At 42.7% G+C, this 17,853-nt stretch overlaps 1 protein-coding gene and 1 non-coding gene across 2 annotated transcripts in view; both read right to left on the reverse strand.

Moving 5' to 3' along the window:
* Window positions 1-10,010: 10,010 nt before the first annotated feature.
* LOC144479797 (U2 spliceosomal RNA) lies at window positions 10,011-10,192 on the reverse strand. Its single transcript, XR_013495568.1, has one exon. It is a non-coding gene; the product is annotated as a U2 spliceosomal RNA (small nuclear RNA).
* A 4,086-nt stretch (window positions 10,193-14,278) lies between these two features.
* atp5f1d (ATP synthase F1 subunit delta) overlaps window positions 14,279-17,853 on the reverse strand; it is a 32,301-nt gene continuing 28,726 nt past the window's right edge. The window contains exon 5 of the mRNA XM_078198294.1: window positions 14,279-14,388. The gene's annotated coding sequence lies outside the window, so the exon portion shown is untranslated. The remainder of the gene's footprint in view (window positions 14,389-17,853) is intronic.

Consider the following 17,853-nt stretch of genomic DNA (forward strand, 5'->3'; position numbering starts at 1 on the left):
ACGAGACATGATATTTGGGAGTTGCGCACATGATTCACCGAGAACAAAATAAGACTTTTGTACATGGCCGGACCTTGCTTCTCTGCTGCAAATCTTACATGGGGCGGCACAGTGTCACAGTGGTTACCACTGCTGTCTCACAGCGCCAGGATCCCAGGTTCAATTCCCGGCCTCGGGTCACCATCTGTGTGGAGTTTACACATTCTCCCCGTGTCTGCGTGGGTTTCCTCCAGGTGCTCCAGTTTCCTCCCACAGTCTAAAGATGTGCAGGTTAGGTTGATTGGATATGTTAAATTGACCCTAGTGTTAGGGGATTAGCAGGGTAAATTTGTGGGAGTGGGGCCTGGGTGGGATTGTGGTCAGTGCAGACTCGATGGGCCAAATGGCCTCCTTCTGCATTGTAGGGAATCTATGATGATATGATGTAGGAGCTTTGAACTAGATTTATCTGGGTGTGTCCTAGCAGCAATTCATTAATTAACTCTCCACCTATGGCTTTGCCTTGTAATTAAAACTGCACTTCAGTTGCAATAAAATCAAATAGAAAATGACTTGAGCATGGCTCATGGGTTCAAACACAAAGATTTTTCTATATTTAACAATGGATTAAGTGAATTTCCCTCAAAGCTCTTCTAATGCAAGTGACAGGAATTTTAAGAGCCTTGTTCTGTTTAATAGCTCAATGAACACTTAAGGCAATTCAAATTTTCAAAGGCCCTGCAATCAGCAAGTTGAAAACTGAAATTGAATGCAGTGCTCAGAGTGTAAATGTGACTGGGTGAACCACTCCACATTTCAGGCCTACACCCCGTTCCAAATCCCTAAGGCTCAATCACAATCACTCATGTATGATTCACCCTCTGCGTCATTGAAATAACATGGCGGATTCCAGACCTTTGTAATGCATCACAATAGAAACATCCTTTGGTGTCTGGAGCGGCACTGCAACACTGGCGTGACTGCCCAGCTATGGAACCCACAATTTAATTTGGGTGTGAACAGCACACATTGACTCAGTGCAAACAGTACTTGGAATGTTCAATCACTTTCACAATGAGAGCTTTACCATTTCCATCCCCTTTCCAAAAGGCACCCAGAACTCTGAAAGGCCACACATTTGCTGGAATTTGGGAAAAGGCCTGCAATCCTACCCTAAAAATGTTTTTACCTATTTTGACTTCTTATAACAGGTAACTTCAAAACACACCCCCCTGTTGAGGTTGTGGTGAAAGTGCTAAGTGCTGACTGGATCAGCCCAGTTGATTTACCTTAAAGATGGACACAGGAAGGAGGCCATTGCAAGTTTCATCTTTTTCAGAAGCGTTTTTGTTTATACTTTACACCTCAAAAGCACACATTTGAAAAAAAAAAGCACACAGTTTGCTATCCTTTAACCATCCTAAGCACTCACAGAAGTTGCATTCATGTCTGGCCAAGATGCAGAAATGAAGGATAAACAACTTCTATTCATATAGTCTTCTCCACAATGTCAGGATAATCCAAATAACATATTTCTTTATTTATTAGTATCACAAGTAGGTTTACATTAACACTGCAATGAAGTTACTGTGAAAGTCCCCCAGTCACCACACTCCGGCGCCTGTTCGGGTACACCGAGGAAGAATTTAAGTGTGGCCAATGCACCTAACCATCACTTCTTTCAGACTGTGGGAGGAAACCGGAGCACCTGGAGGAAACCCACGCAGGCACGGGGAGAACGTGCAGACAGTGGCCCAAGCTGGGAATCAAACCCGGGTCCCTGGCGTTGTGAGGCAGCAGTGCTAACCACTGTGCCACCAATCCAAAGTAACGCTGGAAAATCTCAGCAGGTCTGACAGCATCTGTGGAGAAAGAATGGAGCTAAATGTTTCGAGTCTGGGCTAGATTCGAAACATTTAGCTCTATTCTCTCTCCACAGATGCTGTCAGACCTGCTGAGATTTTCCAACATTTTCTGTTTCGGATTCCAGCACCCGCAGTATTTGCTTTTATCAGATCCAAAGTACTTTGAAAGGGTGGCCGATGTTGTTCCTTGGACGAATATGCTGGTTAATTTCACACCAAGTCCCACAAACTGCAAAACGTGATCAGTTAGTCTGCTTGGCTAATGTTAAGGGATAGATGTTCGCCAGGAGGTCAGGATAACTCTTGAATGTGGCCAAGGGATTTGGTTGGTTGCATCCACCTGAACAGGCAGTAAGTGCCCTTTAATGTCTCGTAAACATCTCCGGCAGCACACTGAAGCACAAACCCAGATTATGTGAAGCCCCAGAAAAAAGGTGGGAATGGTCACGAGATGTTCTTGGGAGGTCACGAGATGTTCTTGGCAGGCAGGATTAAGGAGAATCCTAAGGCATTCTATTCATACGTTAGGAACAAAAGAGTTGTCAGGGAGAAAATCGGACCTCTCAGGGACAAAGGAGGGGAATTATGCTTAGAACCCAAGGGAATAGGGGAGATCCTAAATGAATACTTTGCATCGGTATTCACGAAGGAGAGGGGCGTGTTAACCGGGAGTGTCTCGGAGGGAGGTGTTGACCCGTTAGAGAAAATCTCCATTACAAGAGAGGAAGTGTTAGGTTTTTTAGGGAACATTAAAACTGACAAAGCCCCAGGGCCTGATGAAATCTTTCCTCGACTGCTCAGGGAGACGAGAGATGAAATTGCTGGGCCTCTGACGGAAATCTTTGTCGCTTCTTTGGACACGGGTGAGGTCCCTGAGGATTGGAGGATAGCGAATGTGGTCCCGTTGTTTAAGAAGGGTAGCAGGGATAACCCAGGAAATTATAGGCCGGTGAGCTTGACGTCCATGGTAGGGAAGTTGTTGGAGAGGATTCTTAGAGACAGGATGTATGTGCATTTAGAACGGAACAATCTCATTAGTGACCGACAGCATGGTTTTGTAAGAGGGAGGTCGTGCCTTACAAATTTGGTGGAGTTTTTTGAGGAAGTGACAAAAACGGTTGATGAAGGAAGGGCCGTGGATGTCGTCTATATGGATTTCAGTAAGGCATTTGACAAAGTCCCACATGGCAGGTTGGTTAAGAAGGTTAAGGCTCATGGGATACAAGGAGAAGTGGCTCGATGGGTGGAGAACTGGCTTGGCGATAGGAGACAGAGGGTAGTGGTCGAAGGATCTTTTTCCGGCTGGAGGTCTGTGACCAGTGGTGTTCCGCAGGGCTCTGTACTGGGACCTCTGCTATTTGTGATATATATAAATGATTTGGAAGAAGGTGTAACTGGTGTAATCAGCAAGTTTGCGGATGACACGAAGATGGCTGGACTTGCGGATAGCGAAGAGCATTGTCGGGCAATACAGCAGGATGTAGATAGGCTGGAAAATTGGGCGGAGAGGTGGCAGATGGAGGTTAATCCGGATAAATGCGAAGTGATGCATTTTGGAAGAAATAATGTAGGGAGGAGTTATACAATAAATGGCAGAGTCATCAGGAGTATAGAAACACAGAGGGACCTCGGTGTGCAAGTCCACAAATCCTTGAAGGTGGCAACACAGGTGGAGAAGGTGGTGAAGAAGGCATATGTTATGCTTGCCTTTATAGGACGGGGTATAGAGTATAAAAGCTGGAGTCTGATGATGCAGCTGTATAGAATGCTGGTTAGGCCACATTTGGAGTACTGCATCCAGTTCTGGTCGCCGCACTACCAGAAGGACGTGGAGGCGTTAGAGAGAGTGCAGAGAAGGTTTACCAGGATGTTGCCTGGTATGGAGGGTCTTAGCTATGAGGAGAGATTGGGTAGACTGGGGTTGTTCTCCTTGGAAAGACGGAGAATGAGGGGAGATCTAATAGAGGTGTATAAGATTATGAAGGGTATAGATAGGGTGAACAGTGGGAAGCTTTTTCCCAGGTCGGAGGTGACGATCACGAGGGGTCACGGGCTCAAGCTGAGAGGGGCGAAGTATAACTCAGATATCAGAGGGACGTTTTTTACACAGAGGGTGGTGGGGGCCTGGAATGTGCTGCCAAGTAGGGTGGTGGAGGCAGGCACGCTGACATCGTTTAAGACTTACCTGGATAGTCACATGAGCAGCCTGGGAATGGAGGGATACAAACGATTGGTCTCGTTGGACCAAGGAGCGGCACAGGCTTGGAGGGCCGAAGGGCCCGTTTCCTGTGCTGTACTGTTCTTTGTTCTTTGGTGTGGATTATTCTCATGACCGTGTTACTCAGCTCAGAGTGTGACCAGCCAGCCAAACTGACTGTAGAGGCTCCTAATATCTTTTGATATCATATTAACACATTCACCCGAAACTCTTCTTTCACAATGTAACACAATTGTGAATCATTTAAAATACAGGTTAAGAACTGCATTAATCAAACTGCGTCTACAAGGATGTTGCCCAGACTAGTGGGCCTGAGTTATAGGGAGCAGTTGGCCAGGCTAGGGCTTTTTATTCCTTGGAACGCAGGAGAATGAGGGGCGACCTTATTGAGATGTATAAAATCATGAGGGGCATGGATAGGGTGAACACACATGCTGGAATTTTACCGTCTTGTCCGCCCGAGGCCAACGGAGAATGCCATCCTGTGAGCCTTGGCCACCTCGCCAGTACAATTACGGCCACGGTCTTTTTCCCAGGGGAGGGGAATTGAAAACTAGATGGCATTGGCTTTAAGGTGAGAGGGGAAAAGATTTAAAAGGGAACCTGAGGGGCAACTTCTTCTAGCAGAGGGTGGTGCGTATGTGGAATGAGCTGCCAGAGAAAGTGGTTGAGGCAGGTTCAATCGCAACATTTAAAAAGCATTTGGATAAGTACATGGATGGGAAAGGATTCGAGTGATATGGGCCAAACGCGGACAGTTGGGATTAGCTGGGAGAGCACCATGGTCAATACAGACCAGTTGGGCCTAAGAGCCTGTTTCCATGTTGTATTACTCCATGACTCTGCATCAAGCAACTTGTTAGAGAAAATCAAAGTCTGCTGCTTTGAATCTTACTTGGATTGTAACAAAAAGTTCTCACCTTCAAGCTACTGTGGTGCAAATAACATTTTTGAGTGTTAGAATTGTGTCAAAATGGGACAAATGCAGGACAGAAGCTGATTTCTTCAATATCCATAAATAGCGCTGAGTTAATTTATTATGAATGGCGGAAGAAAACAGGCAAATCATTTAACATTCGTAGTTTCACATATTACCAAGGTGCAAGAAAAACAGGTCAAACTGCCACTCAACTACCAAGGGCGGTGCAGAGAAATTTTGAGGTCACCCTCAGAAAAGGAGTGGTGAATAATCCAATGAGTATAAAAGTGAATTTTAAGAGTGCGAGCAGTACATTGCCAGCTTCCCAGCCTCCTGTGCAAAATCTCTGAATCCAAAGATGTGGATTGGGCCAGTGCTTGGCTCCCTTGAAGGGAGACAGATGAGCAGATTTTGATTATGAATAAATTTAAACTGTTAGGACTGCTGAATAAACAGAGACACCATATGGGTTGGGCATGCCAAAAGCTCTGATAAGCTTTAAGGGTTCGGTGTGATGCATTGAGGTCATTTAAGTGACTGCTTAAACTACAATATTCAGCTCATAATTCCACTAGATCGTGTCTTGCTAAAATGCAAACCTACATGATTGCAGTCATGTTATTGTCAGTAACTAAAGGTTAGATATGGAACTAGAGAAAGAAAGCCAAACAAAGCACAAGTCAATAATTGATTTAAAGACCTAAGACTTTAAATCAGATGCAAATAAGAAAGGCATTTTATTTCTATTTTCCTGTGGACAACCTCGGCCAAGACGGTAATTTATCTAATCCCAGTTTTCCACTCCAAAACCAGTTGCTAGGGGGATGTGGAAAACGATATCAAGGTGTTCCTCCCTCAGTATGGCATTTCCCAATAATAAAAATGGTTCAGTCTGCGAATTCTCTGTGTGGGGGAAGAGTCGTCCTAAGACAAAGAATCGGTATTGTCCATCAGCACTTCGGTTATTTGTCCTCCTCCTCCTCCTCCTGTATTTCTTAAGTGTGTATTTCTCAAGTATCCAAATCAGGAAAACAGGTTTGGAGGCTGCTGCTGTATCAACCAGCACAAAAGAACAGAATTAACATGTGCAGCCAAAATGATACAATCATCAAAGCTTGTGTTGAGACGGAGCCAACCAAAGTGAATTTACCCATGATCAGTTTCCAGCATGACCCCATCGGCTGGCAAACGAAAAGTAATTGCAGCGTTTAAGCAGATGGAAGAGGGTATCCTCAGAGACACAAAATCATAGAATCCTACAATCCCGAAGGTACAGGAGATCATTCGGCCTGTCAAGCCTTCACCGACAACAATCCCACCCAGGCCTTATCCCCATAACCCGACATATTTAGCCTGCTGACGCTGAGGGGCAATTTAGCATGGCCAATCAACCTAACCCACCCATCTTTGGAGTTCTTTAAAAAGGTACAAAAGTTTTAATTTGCTGGAAGGTAACATTATTAAATATTTCCTCCATTGTGTACTCGATTCTCCCTGACAAAATGCATAACCTCACACTTTCCCAAGTGTTCCATTTGCCACTATTTTGCTCACTTTCCTAATCTGTCCAAGTCCTTCTGCAGCCTCCCTGCCTCCTCAACACTATCTGTCCCCCCATCTATCTTTGTATCATCCGCAAACTTAGCCACAATGACCCCAGTTCCTTCATCTAGATCATTGATGATCCTTCTTCTTATACAATTCCTTGGTGACAGCTCATAACAGTGAGGGAGGGTGCAATCAATCACTGGGGAAGATATTTAGCTTGAAATTAATTCTCCCCCTGAAATGTATCTGACTGGCTAACATGATGCTGTTGAGATCAGGAAATGAACAGTAATGAAGGTTGTTAGGATAGAGCCACCATTATGAATATAAAAATGTAGACCATATATGTAAGCAATATAAAATTATGCATCACAAATACTGTAGTATAACAGTGAAACGCCACAAGAAATATATGTTATAAATAAAACTGCAATTGTAACTGAAGAAATGTCGATTTAATTTTAGGGTACTGATGGCATGTATAAGTGAAGATAAATATTCGACCCTGAAATTATAATAATTGTATAATTCTTTCTGATCATACATTACTCTACTTATTAACCTTATGTAGTATTCTGGACAATATTGTCACACCACTCCCTTATCGATACACCCACCTAATCGATACACCTTTGGACACTAAGGGGCAATTTAGCATGGCCAATCCACCTAACCTACACATCTTTGGATTGTGGGAGGAAACTGGAGCACCCTGAGTTTGCATGTTCTCCCACACAGACACAGGGAGAACGTGCAAACTCCACACAGTCACCCAAGGCCGGAATCAAACCCGGGTCTGTGTCACTGTGAGGCAGCAGTGCTAACCACTGCGCTGTTACGTATTCAATGTTACAATTGAGTAAAAGAGGAATCAACTGGATCAAAATAAACTTCTGCTTTCTTATCTTTTATGTGTTTTATAACCTGCACAAATAAAGACTTGTACATCTGAGTGATCTGCACTTCTGTGAAGTGTGGTGACTATTGCTCACAGTCCGTCATAGTTAGGCATTTAGATAACTGCTGCAGAAAACAAAAATAAATCTGGAACACTGGGGGTGTACTGACGTAAAGATTATCACGTACAATACTTGTGTCATGTGTTGGGGATATATTTAATTTGGAATTAATTCCAAAGTTACAGCAGAAACTTCAATCAACCAGAAGTCAGAGCAAACAATCTCTGCAATCAGCTACAATCAGAATTATACAAAGTGAGGTCACTCTGGTGTGTGAACGACAGAAAGGGCAAAATTTTATATTAACAAAAAAAGAAACGTACAGGCACCAAAAATCAACCAAGAAAAAGATTAAGGAAATAATGACAAAAAATATCATAATCATACCTCAGCCTGTTGATTTCTATGTAGATCAGGGGTCTCCAAACTACGGCCCGCAGGCCAGGTATAGAGTCCTGGGATGCGTAGGTTAGAGGGATTAGGCCTGGGTGGGATTGTGGTCGGTGCAGACTCGATGGGCCGAATGGCCTCCTTCTGCACTGTAGGGTTTCTACTATGAACAAAAGTGCTGGAAAAACTCAGTAGGTCTGGCAGCATGTGAAAAGAGAGAAAAAACAGATAACATTGAGTTGAATATGAAGAAGTTGTATCGGACTCGAAACGTTAACTATTTCTCTCTCCTCAGAATGCTGCCAAACACACTGAGCTTCTCCAACACCCTTTTTATTTCAGATTTCCAGTGATCACGGTATTTTGCTGTCCTTTTAGGTGTGAAATATGTTTGTGACTGATTCAATCTTCAAAATATTATCAGCATTGCACTCATCTTCAAATTTAATCATGCAAAAATGTAATTTAGACTTTAAAAAACAGTGCTTACAATACAGAATACAGCTTCATAGAATCACTACAGTACAGGAGGCCATTCGGCCCATCAAGCCTACACCGACAACAATCCCACCCAGACCAAACCCCATAATCATACATATATTTACCCTGCTAATCCCCCTTACATGAAGCGGCGATTTAGCACGCCCAATCAACCCAACCCGTGCATCTCTGAAGTGTGGGAGGAAACGGGAGCACCCGGAGGAAACCCACGCAGACACAGGGAGAATGTGCAGACTCCACACAGACAGTTACCCGAGGCCGGAATTGAACCCAGGCCTCTGGTACTGTGTGGCAACAGTGCTAACCACTGTGCCACCAAATTAATTGTGGCATTGGATAAAATAAAGTGCTTGCAGCATTTTTGTATCTATGAACATATCGATAATAATGAAGTCTATTGGCAGGAAGATGGATAGGCATATTTCTGGAACTCAGAATTGCTGGACCAACAAGTCGAAATTCTACGAAGGGAATGGATGATCAAGGGCATTGGCTGTCTTGTTATCTAATCCTTTCCGACTGCATCTCAGGAGAAGCAAATATATTGAGCCCAGTAAAAAGTGTTAGATTAGGGGCAGAGAAATTCAGAGCTATGTAACAGACACCGACAGGTCAAGGACTTGACCACCCAGCTATTGAAGTTTCCTTACATTTGTATTCTAGTCAATCTCATGTTGCCAGATTTTCACATCTGCACTTTTGGTCCTGCAAGTCTCTCATTTAGTAAGATGTCTTTTAATAGTGACAAGCTCAGACAAGTTGGTCAGAGTGGCACAGGGTTTATTGAGATGGATGAAGATAGTCTGCATTGAATCAATTTTTCATTGAGGTAACAGCCCCTTGGGTCATGATTCAGAACCTAGAAGAGCCTCACGTGAAGATTTGTGGAATACCCTGTCACTGATTAAGAGACTAATGATCAAGTGTGTGAGATGAATGTCACGCATGTCACAACTACAAGAGTAAAGGGCCCATCATACTCTTCCTCAGTCCAATGGCCTGGAAGAAATCATGACCCCATAGAGCCACAGGTTCCAAGTGTTTGTGGTGCTGACAAATTCTCCATTCAGGTTATGTACTTGAGGATGTCCAGAAATTCCCTTCAGTGAGTGGTTGTTACATCTAGCAGTATATTCAATTTAGGCTAGTTCCAGAGATGAGTTGGCTTGATCTATGGTATAAATACGATCCCTGTGGATGTTCTCAAGTGGGCGGTATGCAAGGCCAAGGAGAGAAATGAAGGGTCCTGGTGCTTCCCGTGTTTCAGGTCCCTTATCCCCCAACACAATTTCCCCGGCCACCTCCACCCCCCGACCTTCAAGATTCACCAAAGGTCCTAGTAAAATGAAACTACCCATTGTTGGCATCTGGTTACAAATATCATTTCATATGTATGCAGTATGTGTCATTAATATTAAGGCAGTAACAATATAATGCAGTGTTAGTTTGTGTGGTCTCTATAGGTGATCCCATCATGACTATTAAGTCAGAAAACATTTTTAAAATACTTTTCCAATTCAATCAAATCAAGTCCAATTCAGAGTCTCAAAAAGTTGAGATATTTCCGATCCAAGCTGACAAGACAGGACCTTCACACCTGTCTAGGGCCTGATCTACATGAGCCAAGCTGATTGGAGTAAGCGCAGACTCACCTCCTCCAAGGCTTGATCTCATTTGCATCTTAGCCAAAAGGCCGAGATGCCGCTTTTAAAAATAGCTTCAAATGAAGCTTAAATGTAACCCAATGACCTCAACCAAGCGCAGCATCCGATCCATACTACACTTGATCTTAGCCAAAAGGCCGAGAAGCGATGATAAGAACAGATACTACACTTGATCTTAGCCAAAAGGCCGAGTGTTATTGCAATATTGTTAATTTGACAGGAAACATCCCTTTAGTTATTTATAACAATTATTTCAGCGACTGCCACTAACATTTTCTGTATATTGCACCACATGTACATGGTGACGTCCAGGACTAGATAAATTTGTATATGATATTATTTCAGGCTGCTACTGACTACAGGTAGTTGTGTGGTTTTCCAGCAGACTTTAAACAAAAAACAATGAAGCTGCCCAAAGGTTGGAGTCTGACCTGACAATCCCAATTTTATTTCTTTAAGCGGGGATTTTGGGTCTGAAACTGTATTTGCTCTGTCCGGACAACAAATTTAAGAGCCCAGCCCACCCACTGGGGTTCTGCAATTTATGCAATCCCACCCCCAGGCGGTTCGTAAGCTTGACTAACCACATCCAAAACCAAATAACACACTCTGGCTACAACTTTTATTGAAAGGTACTTGAAATTAAGTCGCTTCATACGAGTACACATTAACATTTCAGAATGTATTTCATTTATGGATTTGAATACTGGATTCTTAAACTTGAATAATGAACAGCAACTTTCATAGATCAGAGTCCCTACCTGCAGAAGGAGGCCAACCGGCCCATCGAGCCTGCATCGACAACAATCCCATCCAGACCCTGATAGTACTCTGCATGCGTTAGTTGCAATAGGTTAACTCCACGAGATTTGAATCATAGAATCCCTACAGTACAGACAGAGGCCATTTGGCGCATCGAGTCTACACCAACAACAATCCCACTCGGCCCCATTGCCATAACCCCACATACCTGACATACTAATCCCTCTAACCTACGCATCCCGGGACACTATGGGGCAATTTAGCATGGCCAATGCACCTAACCCACACATCTTTGGACTGTGGGAGGAAACCGGAGGAAACCCACACAGACACTGGGAGAGCGTGCAAACTCCCCAGTGACCTGAACTGTGAATCGAACCCAGATTCCTGGAGCTGTGAGGCAGCAGTGTTAACTACTGTGCCACCCACAACTTTACTACTTTAAAAACAATTTCCAATCTACTGTATCGTATGTATTTTAGCCATTTGATCAAAGCTGAAAAGTTAGAGATCTCCTACTGAACACTAGAAACAGGGACCAACTTAGACATAGTTGGATGACAAATGTCACAGAGCAGTTGCAGACAAGTAACGGTGGATGTACAAGGATGGCACAAGACAGACAATTGTGACAAGCCATGACAGCAAATCCCCTGGTAGGAGTAGCTTCAAGCAAGAACAGCAGGATAGTGTATGCTTAAAAACTGAGCAATCAACGAAATGAGTTAACACTGGCTGGGAATTAAGCCTAACTGGGCTACACAGTGGTTAGTACTGCTGCCTCTCAGTGCCAGCGACCCGGGTTCAATTCCAGCCTTGGGTGACTATGTGGAGTTTGCACTTTTCCCTGTGTCTGTATGGGTTTCCTCTGGGTGCTCCAGTTTCCTCCCCCAGCACAAAGGTGTGCGGGATACATGGATTGGCCATGCTAAGTTCTCCCTAACTGTACCCGAACAGATGCTGGGGTGTGACGACTAGGGAATTTTCACAGTAACTTTTCATTGCAGTGTTAATGTCAACCTACATGTGACACTAATAAATAAACTTGAGGGAACACATCAGCTTAGCCTTTTCCTGTGACTAGAGTCAATAACACAGCAAGTCAATCTGTTCCTTCTCTTTGCGTCATCAATGCTCAATAAGTAATAGACACAAATAACGAATAATTCTTTGTTGGTGGATACAGTTATTTTTGGACAGCAGTCCACCCAGCATCAAACATGGTCTACATTAAAATAATGAAACCAAAACATTCAGTGGAGAGTTGCTTGCTCTCCCGAAGGTGGTCACACCATGCGTTAAATCAACACTGGGCCAGCAAGTTATTCCCCCTACAGGTGATGGTGAACCAGGAGGGAAATCACAGCTTTGCTTAATCCTATTCTTGTCCAACATCTACAAAGTATGCATTTCATGCGGGACCATTCGAGCAAATTACAGTGGATCCCCCAAAACATTTTTGACCCTCCTATAAGGATATAGAGGATATTGAATATAGTGCCCCAACTTACTGATTTGCTTAATATAGATATGGAAATCAACCTGTGACCTTTCCCAAAACACGTGGCACAATTAACAATCAAACATTTGGGGGGGGGGGGGGGGGGGCGCGCATCTCGGAAGCTATCTTGCTGGATAACAGTATGAAATCATCATGCAAAGCTTACTTCCTCTTCACACCCCATAACATTCCCTGAGAGAAAATAGGAAACTTGGCTGACAACTTGAAATCATAGTGGATTTTAGAATGGATAGTTGAAACATCACAAGGCATATTTTCTGAGCAGATTTAAGACAAAGCATTTTACGATGCTAAGTTTACACGTGCCAAAACTAACTTAGCAAAACAAAGGAGATTAAGAAAGATGATCACAGAGTGAGGTCCAGAACTTTCCAGTAGCATCATGCTAAATCTAACTTGGAAACCAAAAGTATATGAACAGCAATATGAGACAACTGGAATGATCAAATCAATCAGTTTTTGTGCAAATGTAAAAAAATCATTTTGTTTTTAACCCCCCCCCCACCCCAAGGAGATCTATTAAAAATCAGATCCTAGGCTTTCTGGTAGGTTTAAAGCAGCACCTTCCAAGTTGCAACCCCTATTGGGGCTTCAAAAAGAGCAGATGGCATCATGAGCTCCCCCTCCTCCAAGATTGCACCCACATAGATGCCCAGGCAACATCCACTCTGCCCCTTGCCATACCTGCATTTCAGATTCTCTCCCGAAGGAAAGTGATAGTATTGGCAGGTGGGCAGGAGGCTTCAGAAACATCTTGTGCAGGCCGCAAACCCCAAATAAGAAGCTGCCAGTCCTGTGTTTGCAGAGCTGGGCTACAAATGCGGGGCTCCACCCAGTGATAAGCCCAGGGTAACAGCTGCCATTTTATCGGTGTAAAATGCAACACAGTGCATGTGTTCCGGGCCAGGAAGCAGGATGGGGCCTTTATTGATTCTTCTGTGATGGGGGAATACAGGGAGTTCGACTGAAACTTACATAAGACATGCAATAACATTTTTATGAATCAGATTTAAATACAGGTTTTCATATCATAGGAGAGTGGTGCAGTGGCTAACATTGCTGCCTCACAGCACCAGGGACCCAGTTCAATATCAGCCTTGGGTGACTGTCTGTGTGGAGATTGCACATTCTCCCCATGTCTGCATGGGTTTCCTCCAGGTGCTCCGGTTTCCTCCCACAGTCCAATGACGAGTGGGTTTGGTGGATTGGCCATGCTAAATTGTCCCCTAGTGACCAAAGATGTGTAGGTTAGGTGTATTAGCCACGGTAAATGCGTGGGGTTATGGGCGGGGGCCTGGGCAAGATGTTCTTTCAGAGAGTCGCTGTACTCAATGGGCCGAAATGCCTCCTCCTGCTCAAAGGGTCATCTGGACTCAAAACGTCAGCTCTTTTCTCTCCTTACAGATGCTGCCAGATCTGCTGAGATTTTCCGGCACTTTCTCTTTTGGTTTCAGATTCCAGCAGCCGCAGTCATTTGCTTTTATCCTCCTGCACTGTTTGGATTCTATGGTTCTGTGTGTATGCTGCAAACTTTAATTAGATACAGAATGTTATAACGCTTCTTCCTTGCTGTTTTGTTTTTGCTGGCGTCATGTTAATTCTCAAATGTTAAAATGGAGTCACATGGAAAATAGTTTGGGACCCTCCATCAAGCAGCTGAGCTATACAGATCAGTACGGACCGGGATATAATTCGTCATCAACGTACCAATTGATCTCAACTGGAGTGGTGGTAGAGGCAACACTTTATCTCTGCAATGACTAAGCATAATACCTGGCTCAGCTGTAAAGTTCCTCAACTCTAGCAACCTGCTAACACTCACCAACTCTCAGGTACGAACAATAGTCTCCTGGAAGGGTGACTTACACCAATGGAACAACGGCTCAGGGAGGAGTGATGGGAGAAATAAAAGCTCAAGAATATTTTTTCCAGAATTAAGAAAGCAAACAGATCGGTTGGTCATATATTTATTTTTATAAATTCGTCCCATTTAACTGTACACAGTGTTGTCTTCTTCCCAAATGAAGGTCAAACAATCAGCTTCATGACACACAGTTCGCCCTGTCAACATTAAAAAAAAGCCGTTAAGAGGAAATAATTTAACATACAGGTGGAAAGAACAAATGCAAATCCTACACAAAGCATCGAAACTGATCAACGTAATCTACTTCGTGATATAACAATGTATCCATATTTATGTTTTTTTTGGGTTGAATGCTTGCACTCAAGTTGCAAGGATCAGTAATGCAAACATAATAACTTTCTACTTGAGCTCCAGCAATCCCAGGTCAGTGAAACAAATGGAAAACAATGTGATTAAAACCCCTGGGTTTTCAAATCTGGTAGGGTACTGAATTTGGGTATTTTCACGGCAACACCAAGACTGACATCCAGAACGGACAAGATGCTAATACCCACCAACAGGAATGCCTGAAAAGTGACTTTCTACCAGTCACCCAATTGCCCCATCCCCAATCAGAGTCGATGCAAGCACTGACTATAATTAAAATCCACAACTATGTTGTCCTAAAGGATTCTGAGAACATGGGCTTTTAAAAATAATTCAGAGGATATTGCCCATTACAAAATGACAACATAATCACTAAATGTCAGTAAATTTGAAAATAAACAACATACAATCTTTTGACATTCAACGTTTAGTTATTACACAAATTTTACTTGCCCATAGGTTTTCCCGCTGGGTTTATTTCTCAGTTCCAAAACTTTAATTTTAAAAAATTGATTCGTGGGACATGGGTGTCGCTGGCTGGCCAGCATTTATTACCCATCCCTAGTTGCCCGGGGGCAGTTGAGAGTCAACCACATTGTTGTGGCTCTGAAGTCACATGTAGGCCAGACCAAGTAAGGATGGTAGATTTCCTTCCCTAAAAGACATTAATGAACTAGATGGATTTTTCTGACAATCAACAATGGTTTCACGGTAATCAGTAGAGTCTTATTTCCAGATTTTGTTTTCTTAATTGAATTCAAATTCCACCATCTGCCGTGGCGGGATTCGAACCTGGGTCTCTGGGACATTAGCTGAGTTTTTGGATTGATAGTCTTGCAATTATACCACGAGATCATTGCCTCCCCTTAATGAACATATAAATAGAGTGTTGCTACAAAATAATTTAAACCACTATGTAATCATATTAGGGAGGTCAGATATTTTCTGTATTCATCAATTCTGAAAGACCTGGAAATGACCTGGTGTTCTGAAGATGATGAGAGAAATGATCAAAGTCCCACCTCAAATAATACCTTCTCACACCTGACTTGCCAAGGGTCAAATATAAAAGAGTGATATGCATTTTACAGACTGAAAGTATAACCTATTTTGATGCATGTCACATTTAAAAGTAAACACAGCTCCTTATGTTTAAATGGGTTCCCTCAGCCTTGCTGACAAGTGTCACTTTTAACTATTAGCCTGACAGCTCTGATATGCACATACAAATTATACTGTCACAAAGTCAGAGATTAAGCCAATGTAATTTATTTGATGGCACAGTAATCAAATAAATCACACAATATCATAATCTGGTAATTAAGCAGCATATTAGGCAAAAAATACTGTGCATTTGGGTAAAATGACCTCAAATTTTCCTACTGAAAATTTAGATTGCTGTAAAGGGAATTGGTAAAATGACTTAATATCTCCCACATACTGAGAGAAATTAGGAAATTAATAATACTAGAAATAAACATGGAAATTTTAATTTCATACAACTTAATTCAGGTCAGTGAATTGAGCGATGCCAGGAGCCTGACCAGCAGTCCACAAGACATACCATGAACGTTAAAACAATGCGCTATTAATTAGGTTAAAATATTGCTAAAAGGATCGAATGAGCTGGGAAAAAAAAACTCCATACTCTGAAAAAAGCTCCCAAAACTAGAATTTGGAACCAACTGAGTTCAAACCATAATTCTAGAACTAATCTTCTTCTTTATGACACCATCTCAAACCAAATGAACATCCATTATATCCTAGCATGCAAATTACAGAATCTTGCTGAAGCCTATAGAAACTTACAGAACAATGAGACACTTGAACAGAGAAATCTGACACGTAATCTGCCTGCGTACAATCTGCTATATACAATCAGAATACATTCCAAAACAAGTATCCAGCAAACTATTTTGAATCAAGACAATTTTCAAGTTTGTGAATAACATTCAATTGGGATGGATTGCCAATAAGGAGGATTGTAACTAATTACAGGAAGATATTAATAAACCTGCAGAATGGGTAAATAATTGGAAAATGAAGTTCAACACAGATAAGTGTGAGGTAGTACATTTTGATGGGAAGAATAGGGAGGGCATGTTGTATGGAAGGTGTTAGTCACGGTGGGGTAGAGGAACAAAGAGATCTTAGAATACAAACACATCAATCACAAAGAGATGGACAGAGTGAGTGGGCAAAAAACTTGGTAGATGGAACATAATGTAAGAAAATGGGAAGTAATGCACTTTTGTAGAAATAACAAAGAGGCTGAACATTATTTAAACGGAGAAATTCTACAGAAAGCTGCAGCACCGAGCGATTTGGTAGGGGTGCTCTCCTGTATAAATCACAAAAAACTAGCAAGTTAAGCCGGTAATTGAGAAGATAAATATAATTATGACCTTTATTGCAAAGGGAATGGAGTATTGAAATAGGGAAGACTTGCCAAAACTATACAAGGAATACCGTGAACAGTTTTGGTCCTCTTATCTAAGGAAAGATATACTGGCATTGGGGGCAATCCAGAGGTTCACCAGGTTGATCCCAGGTATGGGAGGATTTTATGAGGAGAGGTTGAGTAGGTTGTGCCTGTACTCATTTGAGTTTAGAAAACTGAGAGGTAGCTTTATTGAGATATATGGCATTCTCAGAGGGCTTGACAGGTCACTTGCTGTGAGGTTGTTTCCCCTTGTGGGAGTGTCTAGGACCAGAGGGCATAATCTCAGAATAAGTGGTCGCCCATTTAAGACAGAGGTGAGGAGGAATTTTTCTCTCTCCAAGAATAGTGAATCTGTGGAAATCTTTAACCTGTTCAAAGTTGAGGTGGACAGATTTTTAATCAGTACGGCAATCAAGGGTTATGGGGGATATGGTGGGAAAGTGGAGTTGAGGATTGTCATATCAGATCAGGCATGATCTCACTGAATGGCAGAGCAAACTTGATGGGCCAAATGGCCTACTTTTGCGCCTACATCTTATGGTCTAAGGTTTCAACACTAGGTACCAAGACCTAAAAAATATAAACCAAGCAGAGGTATAGAATGAAAAAGTAGGGAAATTATGCGAAGAATGTTGTAATGCATGCATTTCTGATTGCCATATTACAAAAACTAGAGCCTTGGGAAGATGAAAAGATGATCAACAAGGATGATACCAGAAAAGTGTGGGTATACATATTAGGGAAGTGGCCCAAGTGAGCGGCACAATAGCACTGCCGTCTCACAGCGCCAGAGACGCAGGTGTAATTCTGGCCTCAGGTGATTGTCTATGTGGAGTTTGCACGTTCTCCCAGT

This window comes from Mustelus asterias, chromosome 26 (assembly GCF_964213995.1).
Source record: "Mustelus asterias chromosome 26, sMusAst1.hap1.1, whole genome shotgun sequence".
NCBI classification, from domain to species: Eukaryota; Metazoa; Chordata; class Chondrichthyes; order Carcharhiniformes; family Triakidae; genus Mustelus; species Mustelus asterias.